This window comes from Papilio machaon, chromosome 24 (genome assembly GCF_912999745.1).
Source record: "Papilio machaon chromosome 24, ilPapMach1.1, whole genome shotgun sequence".
Taxonomy (NCBI): domain Eukaryota; kingdom Metazoa; phylum Arthropoda; class Insecta; order Lepidoptera; family Papilionidae; genus Papilio; species Papilio machaon.
The window spans coordinates 2,299,055-2,308,059 of NC_060009.1; positions in this window are offsets into that span (position 1 = coordinate 2,299,055).

Consider the following 9,005-nt stretch of genomic DNA (forward strand, 5'->3'; position numbering starts at 1 on the left):
TGTCTCACTACCGTTACTATTACTTTTTCTTTACACTAAATTCATCAATTCAATTAATAAATTCATCGATATTCCAATCCAATCTTATTTTATTTTAAGTTGTATCGCTTTAATTTAGCAAATATGACGCTAGATGGAGCTATAAGTAAATGCGGTGGCTTCAAGATTTTGAATGCGATGGCTGTACTTGTGATGGTATTTATATTTACTACTAGTGTTGCATTAATATTTATTATGCACTTTTTGATTCGTAAATTATGTTACTATGCTACCATTAATTACGTGATGTGTTTTTAAGCAACTTTTTGACCCCTAATCCCTCTCTGATGAAATTTGGTAAGGTTTAAAAGTACCAATATTCTATTTTTTTTTTAAATTACAAAGTAAAAATATTTATTTTTGGAAATATTACTTATTAAAGTTGGGTCATTAGTCAGAAAATAAATACTCTTAGCTCCTCGTGATGTTTCGTGATTTTTTCGGATACTCTGTGCTGCATCACATGATTAATGGACGATCCCTAATATATTATATTTTCCCAAAGTTGTGTATTAATACTAAAGACGCGAGGGAAGCTTTAAGGCTCGTTGGATTTGAATCGAATTCTTTGGGTCTACTTTACTATTGTAAGTCAGTATGAGTGTTTAACAAAGGTTCATGGATGGATGTCGTCTTTTTGACGTTCTTAAGGATTTAAGGATTATCAAAAACATAAGAGGTACCAAGATCGTGCTAAACGGTAATCCATAAGCCATTATCTACCACTATGGGTTGAGGCTCGTGAGTCGTGGCCGAAGATCGAAGGAAGTGACGAACCATCATCAGATAATAGACTCGAGATAATATCGTAACGTTTTTTAATAAAATATAATATACACCATACATTTTATAACAATTAAAAATATTAAGAACAAAAATCGTAAAATAAAACCTCAATCATTTCTTCACAATCTTCACATTAAAGTTGAACGGAGTGTAAAAAAAACTCTCGGAGCAAAAGTCCCTTCCTTGTTCTTTACAAAAGAAAAATAATTTTATCAAGTGGTATTTTTTCTCTATTAAAACAATGTTTTTTTTTCTTTGAATAAAGTAATATCAATATTGTGATATGATTATGTATAAATTAGAAGATTAGAAAAAAAAAACAAAGGTGTATTTCTCAGTTACTTTCTATTCGATTGTCTTAAGATTGTATAGAGTACGATGAAAGAAATTATTTTATATCCAATGGGTTTCCATTGTAATAATACACTAATTTATTCTCATCTCTGATTCTGAAAAAAATTCAATTGTTCTAAAACTATACACATATGTATTTACATTAACTAAATCAATCAAATTTTATTCATTCCTACACCATGTTGTTAACTTTTCGCGCCATTCTCTTACTATTTTTTTAACCTATCTTTTTCTAATACAAAAGACAATGGTCTTAGTGGCTAGTATGCCACCTCTTTGGCAGAACGATACATAATTCTTCACTAAACAAATGGCAATATGTTTTATTAATCTTTCGGCAGTGGGGATCCACGGCAATTAATCCTTGAAATTAACTCCCCGTCCTTATCTTACTCACGTAGGGTTAGCGCACTAACTAGGTTTATGTCTTCCACATCGATCTATCTTCGATCATTTCACGCAGTCTTAGATTTAATGCCTTACGTCTTTTTTTATTTGTACTAAATATTATAGCACTATTATATTTATAACATGCCCGAAGTTCAATCAAAAAAACCTTTACTTACGAGTATGTAGGTTTGTAGATACGCTGTTATGTAACATTTGTGTACGGAAGAATACCAAATAATAATTTATATTGTGGTGGCAGAACTTAAGCAGAAAAAAGGTCTAATGGGCGGCCCTAAAATTGACGGTAGGTTGGCCCCTAACCCACTTTAACCAATCCGCATTAGGGCCATATGGTGAACGACCTGTTTTTTTTACCCTCGTACGTAAAATCGCCAACGTCTTTTATTGTGATTTATAAAAGATCAGGTTTTAGTTTTTTTTCGCCTTCTAACTGCTTAGGGTGGGCAATAATTAGGGCGTTTACCTTAGAAGGCTTTGAAAAAAGTGTTAGGCGTGGTTTGTTTTTTTTGCAAGGCGAGTTAGGGAATAACGCACGAGGCCTATTTTATCTAGTTTGTAATTTTAGTTAAAACTAGAAGGCACTAGTAATTAAACATACGTTTATCTGAAAAGGCGAAACCAAATCAACCAAAAAAGGCAAAAATGTTCAACATCGAATTATTTGTTTTTTAGTTTTATTTATGACAATATTAATATAATGGTAATTTTATTCTGTATTATGTTGGATATATTTTTGTACGTTTGCAAATCATGTGAACCGTCTAAATAAAAAAAAACATACATGACCGAGGTACTAAATAACGCCCAATTCGGATTATTCGAATTTCGAACGCCCGAACGAAAACGTCTGTACGCACGCAGCTGCGTTAGCCAAGGTCAGTGCTATTGTCCCAGCGGAGGGCAATGCCCAAACTGCACGCGGCGAAAAATACACGCACACACACAAGAGCGCGTGCAGCGGCGGCGCTGTGGTCGTGCCGCCGACAAAAAAGTATCCGAATTGCGCACCATAGACTAAGGAAATGTAATTTTGTTTTTTTTTATATAAATCTTTGTAATTCTTAACTGCCATTGTTTCATCCCAATTTTCAGCTTTTTTAAATTTATACAGATGTCAGTTAATTGTATTGTAAGACACAAATATTAACAAGACTTAAAGTATTGATTAAATTCAAATCTTATGGACGATGTTGGATTGTTAGAATAAAGAAATAAATGTATGTAAAGAAAAAGTGAAACGATTTGTTAATGTGTCTTCGTTACTTATTCTTTGACGGATGCATTTACAAAGAAAAATACGAGGAGCGGCCGAAGTACCCGAATTGCATCGAACGCACACAAACTCACTTACACCAACACAGTGACGGCAAGTCAAGAGCAACTGAGTAAGGTCATGGTAACTCTTTTGGCCGTTGATTCGGCCGTTTTCGGTGCACTTCGTAGTCGCCTGCGCTCGAGTTTGCTCGGTGATTTTTTCTTTTTTTTTAAAATGCCAATCCTGGTCCTTCTTTGTTGCTTGCCTTGCATTTTTGGCATAATGTATGTTCGTGCTTTGGAAAATTTTATATTTTGAACATTGAAATTAATATAATTATTGTAATTGAAAAACATTTTATCAAGTTTTATACTTATATGTATCACTTCACAAATTAATTTCAACATGTCTCATGGATTGGTTTCAAAATTGTATAAAAACAAAATATCTTAAATAAACAGCAAAATAACTTGAAGAATTTAAATGAAGGTAGGTACTTAATTCTCGTCAATTCATGGCTGTTCCAAATATTAATTTTGTGGTATAACAGAGTATAATAAAATGAACGTTCACGAAGAAAATATCTGTCAAATTGTACCCGCCGGGGCCCAGTTGTTTTCTTCTTTTGGTGCGTACGACGATATTATTTCGTCGACGCCATCTTTGCTGCCTTTTCATTTTTATTAAAACCTTGACCTTGAAAACAAGTGCTCCGGTAACACAAAGGCACAGCCATTCCAAATTTGAAAAGGTGAATTTTTAAAAATCGAATTCATATTTCAGTTGTCGATTCCTGTTATTTGTGGTTTTGTAAAACGTTTCGCGCTATTGACTATGTTTGGGAACTCTTTGGAAGTACTTTTTCGATGACCTGTTTCTGAACAGTGGCATTTGGCGGATGGGAACTGTCACATTATGGTTTTTTTTGTGTATAGAAAATTGGGTCGAAGGTAATTGCGTCCAATTATGCCTCCTTTATCGTTCATCAGTATTATTAAACAGGGATGTGGTTTTAATGCTTGAATGAGCCTACGTAATAATGTTGTCATGTCAACATTCTTATAAATTTTAAATTTGTTTTAACAGTTTTTATTATATTTTTACCATATTTATTATAAAAGAATATTATGTTTTGTATGCTTCATTCTTTGATATAATTATCAATACATGTAGTAGTCGTATTATATAATATTGATCGAACTTCAATTTGTAAGTTCGTTTGATCATCTATTATTTTTTATTAATGTTACAAATGCTAATTTTTATTTCTAAGCCTGAAACTATTAATAAAGTGTATTAAATTTTGAGTTATAATTTATCTCAGGAACAGAATAACTTCGTATAGATGTATGTAAATATAAATGTATCCATGGGTCTCTACAGCTCCAAGACTTTTTCGAAATAATATTGCTATCCTTTTGATTTTCATTGAAAAAACTGAGATTGTGACGTCTTAGCAGTTTGAACTAAGATGATAATGTCATATAGACAAGGTATAAAGAAAAAATGAAACAAATACAATTTCAACAAATGAAAGAAATTTATTGTATACAGGTTTTAAATATCCTCGCACATTCTTACACCTGCTTCACCAGCCACGTTATTAAGTTATTTAACGTAAAGATATAAAGATCTTATCGATAAAGGACATTACATAATATGAAAAAATTTCCACCATCAAATGAATCTACACAAGTTATAGGTACATTAGTTAATATGTACGTAAGAAAAAACAGCTCTACAATACATTGTGTACAATTCCACAATTTCAAATCAACACATTTTTTCATTCGTTTTTTAAGTCGCCTAGCGACGTTTCTGGACGATATTTTCAGAATTTTCAAATTTTTTTTTTCTACCAAAAAAATGTCAGTCGAATCTGCTCAGCGTCAAGAATTAAATTTTTAATTTTAATCGTTTATTTTTTTTTAAATTTGACTAGAATACATTAATGTTGTGCCAATTCACTGTTTTAACCATACATCGTTTCATCGCCAATTATATTTCCATTAAGTTATATTACGTGTTTTTTTTTTTTAACAAATGTGAGTAGTAAATTAGATAAAACCTATGAAACATCACTTTTCTTACTGAGGAAGTGAGTAATATATATTATCTATTATAAAAAAATAAATTGAATCGCTTAAATCAACGCGAAGTCATCTGTAGTGACAATTAAACAATTATATAATAATAATAATAATAAAAACTAAAGGAACAAAATAACAAAAAATAAAGAGGCGAGTAAGGTATATTGAAAAAAAAAATATTCCATTAAAACTTGTACTCAATAATTAAATAACAATATTATAATTTGATCTTGTCAGCTCCTTTAGCAGTTTATATATTATTAAAAAAAAAAACATGAGCCGTTGGAATAATTCATTAGGAATTAACAGCGTCTATACATTGGTCCATTACCTAACTTTTTTTTACATCCAATCACAACTAAAACCTTTTTTTTTGCGTAGACAACACTCTCAAAAATAAGATATGTTTCACCAGCACGTGACGTCACTTCACAAAAGCGTTAACTCTTCAAATAAATACACCATGAAAATATTTTCATCAAATTTCATATTAATTAGTTAGTTTTATTTTTTAATAAAGATAACATTATATTTAATGTCTAAAATTAAATGCTTCGTGTTGTACATAATTTCTTTATAAATGAACTCTTGCGACTCCACTGCGTTTAGCAAGACTAAAACAAAATCATATCTTGAATACGCTATTCCCTTCAATGATAATCCTTATTTAATAATAATAATAAGTCAATTATTGTAATAATAGTACAATAATTATAATTATTAAAAATTAATTTTCTAGAAGTAAATACGAGTTGTAAAAGGAAAACAAGATATTTGACAATAAAGGTGAACTTACATTTAGAGAAATGTATAGAGTTTATCAACAACAGAAGACAGAAGAAACAAATAATTTCCACTTCTTCTGTTGTAAATCGTTATATACAAGGTTACAGACATACAAACAAACATGTGTTGTGAATTCTCTTCCGAAACTCATGTACAGAAACATTATTGACATCCCTATCGTTCTATGAGATAAGATCGCATACAAAATGCTTTTATGCACGTGTTTCGGCAGTGTAAACCCACAGTGAGAAATAAGAGGTGGCGACGTCATTGTAAAACCAGTCGCTACTTGCACTGTCAAATTTCGAAACGTCAAAAGTCAGAGTGACATGTCCTGTCAGTTTTGCGCGGGAACTTGACAACGTTCCATTTCAAGCGTTATTTGATATCGATTCAATTGCAAATAAGTACTAAAATAGAATTTTAAATACATTTATTTTATCACTCTAATCAAGTTGTCTTTAAAACTGAATTCGACGCTGGAGTTGGCACGTCTACTTCAAGAGTATTCTTGTTTCTGACGTGCCTAATCAAATAATACAAATTTTGTTAGCGACAAGACGCGACAGTGAAATGTTTTTTTTATGATGTAAGGTGATAACAATATGTGTATAAAATATAAATTCACCAAAGCAAATTGATCAACTTTTTAGCACTTTGACTGCCAACAAGTCATCATTTTTTTTTAAACAATGAGAGAGATGACAACATGTTTTTATATAAGTGTTTCACAGTGGGAACTTAGAAATTACTAAGAGTAATTATATTTGATGAAGCCACCTTCAAAAGTTAAATGACTTGAAAAAGAAAGATGACTTAAAAAAGATGATAGTATTCATACAGATAAAACACATTCAAAACATCGTGCTTGTTATATTAATTCTTTTATTAAAATTGTTTCATAGAAAAAAAATGCAACTGCCCTTCATTGTCTTTTTTTTTGTTCCCGGCCCAGTCGAGGACCGTTCAAGACTAAATCTAAATCTTACGGAAAATTTATTATACAATTACGAAAAAAAAATTAACAGAATATTAAAGAATTACTACCGCCTACCTAATAATGAAAATTAACCTACTGTATTAACTAAAATTCTTAAAACTATGTGGAAAATGATCGAACAATATACAATAAAAAACGATTCACTAATAATACAGTGATCTCTCAGAAAGATTTCTTGTTTGAGGTTCCGTATTTTGTTTTTAAAAGCCAATAGTGTGTTAAGAAGTACGAAAATTATTACTCGAGTTTCTTGGAGAATTTCTCTCAGCCCTAATAAAGTTTAAAAATAAATGTGAAAAAAGGTTGCATGTTGAAACTGTATTTGTGGCCAGTTAGTTAGGAGATCACTGTCAATAACATTAAACTTGTAAAGGCGGCTTATACCATTTGTACAGACCGGCGCAGTGCTGGGCACTTGGCAATTTTCTACTACATATCAGTCGCAACTCTCTTTTTATACCGGGAATTGAAACCCACAAACGCTTTGCACAAAAACAATGACATGTTTAACATCTCAATATAATATAATCCATATATAGAGTTATTTAAAAATAAAGCGACTTAAAAATTAACTAACGTTACAAAATAAGATTAAAACAACATAATGATTTGTTCCCGATGCGAAAAATATTTTATAATATAATTATAAAAAAAAAATCTAATAACATTCTAAACGGAATGTTTAATAGCTAAATTCTCTTTGCAATTTGTCCCATCCTATTATTTCTGTACAAACTTACACAAAATAACCATTTTTTAAGCTAGCAACAAATGTCAGGCATAACACACAGATTTGTGTACGTATTTAAAAAAAAGAATTGAATGTTGTTCGATTTTTAAATTTTTGACGTTTGAAATGCGGTCTGGTGGGCCGTTGTTCGACACGACAATGGAATTTAATTGTTTTTTTTATTCAGTACAAAAGTATACATATCATCAAAGATTTCAATACATAAAGAGAACCTTAAATTAATAAAATATTCCCAATTTACAAACATAGTCCCAATACATTATAATGGTTCAAAGGAACTAATATCTATTCCTTGTTACATTTCATGCAAGCACGAGAAATCGGATATTGAACTTTAATAGACGTTTAAGTAATAACTTAATTTTTAAGGCCAATTAATGTATTGTAAATCTTTGATTATTTATAAATGCAATAAACATATACAAGTACTAAATGCTTAGATTAAAATTACTTAGATTTTTACAAACAGAAAGCAAATAGTAATGAGCAACATGCTATCGACTAGTTTTAAAATTTTGAATATAAAAATTTTTGTTTTGTTATCTTTTAAACTTGCATTTGACATGACGTCATTGGATATGTATCTTGATTTGAATATAATTTATTTATATAGATTTAATTTTGTTTTTTTTTTTTCAAAATAGTTGATGGAAAATGAATCGTAGCTTAGTCCAAATTATTTATCTCAGATGATTTATAAAAAAAACTTCTCATAATATGTGTATGAGTTGCTATTTTTTGCAATTCTAAATTTAATTTAATACGAGTTGATATGCTTTGCGCAATATATTCGTTATAGAATTTATGTCGGAATGTCGAATGCAAGCCCATTGTTAAACATTTAACTCGTGGTCTCTGATGAGAAATGTACGACATTATTTAATTTTTAACTTGTATATAATATATGTATATTTTAATTACATACACAATACAAAGATTTCTTAATATCCATGAGGCGTACATTTACACGTAACTTACAATAAGTAATCGTATGATAATTTTTATATCCAAATAGTTTTTACCTAAATTTAATCTGGGAGAGCGTATACATTTTTTTTTTTCAATTTCATACCTCCGTAATATATTTTCGATTGAACACCAAAAAATTCCACAAATTTGAAGATACTTTTTTTTTGAAGATTTTTGTGCTAGTTATAATTTTAAAGTTGACAAGAATATAATAATGATTATCCATATTTTTGTATAGTCGATAAAACATTTAAAACTTGGACCATGAAAAATAAGAATATATTTTCTTAAGATACAATAATAGTACATAAAATATATAAGTTTACTAGATGTACTGATGTACGGCCGTGTATATACCATGGTGGGGCCGAAGGTGCCCTAGGTCTAGAAGCAAACCGCATTTATAATACCTAAATATCACATTTAGTAATATGGAAATCCACGTGTTAGCTTAGACACAGTTAAAATTACTATTTTTTTACAAAATAATAATTGCACATAAGTCCGAACATATCGATACGAGGCTCCACAGACATCCGCGCATCCCTACTGTCGCCGTCCCGC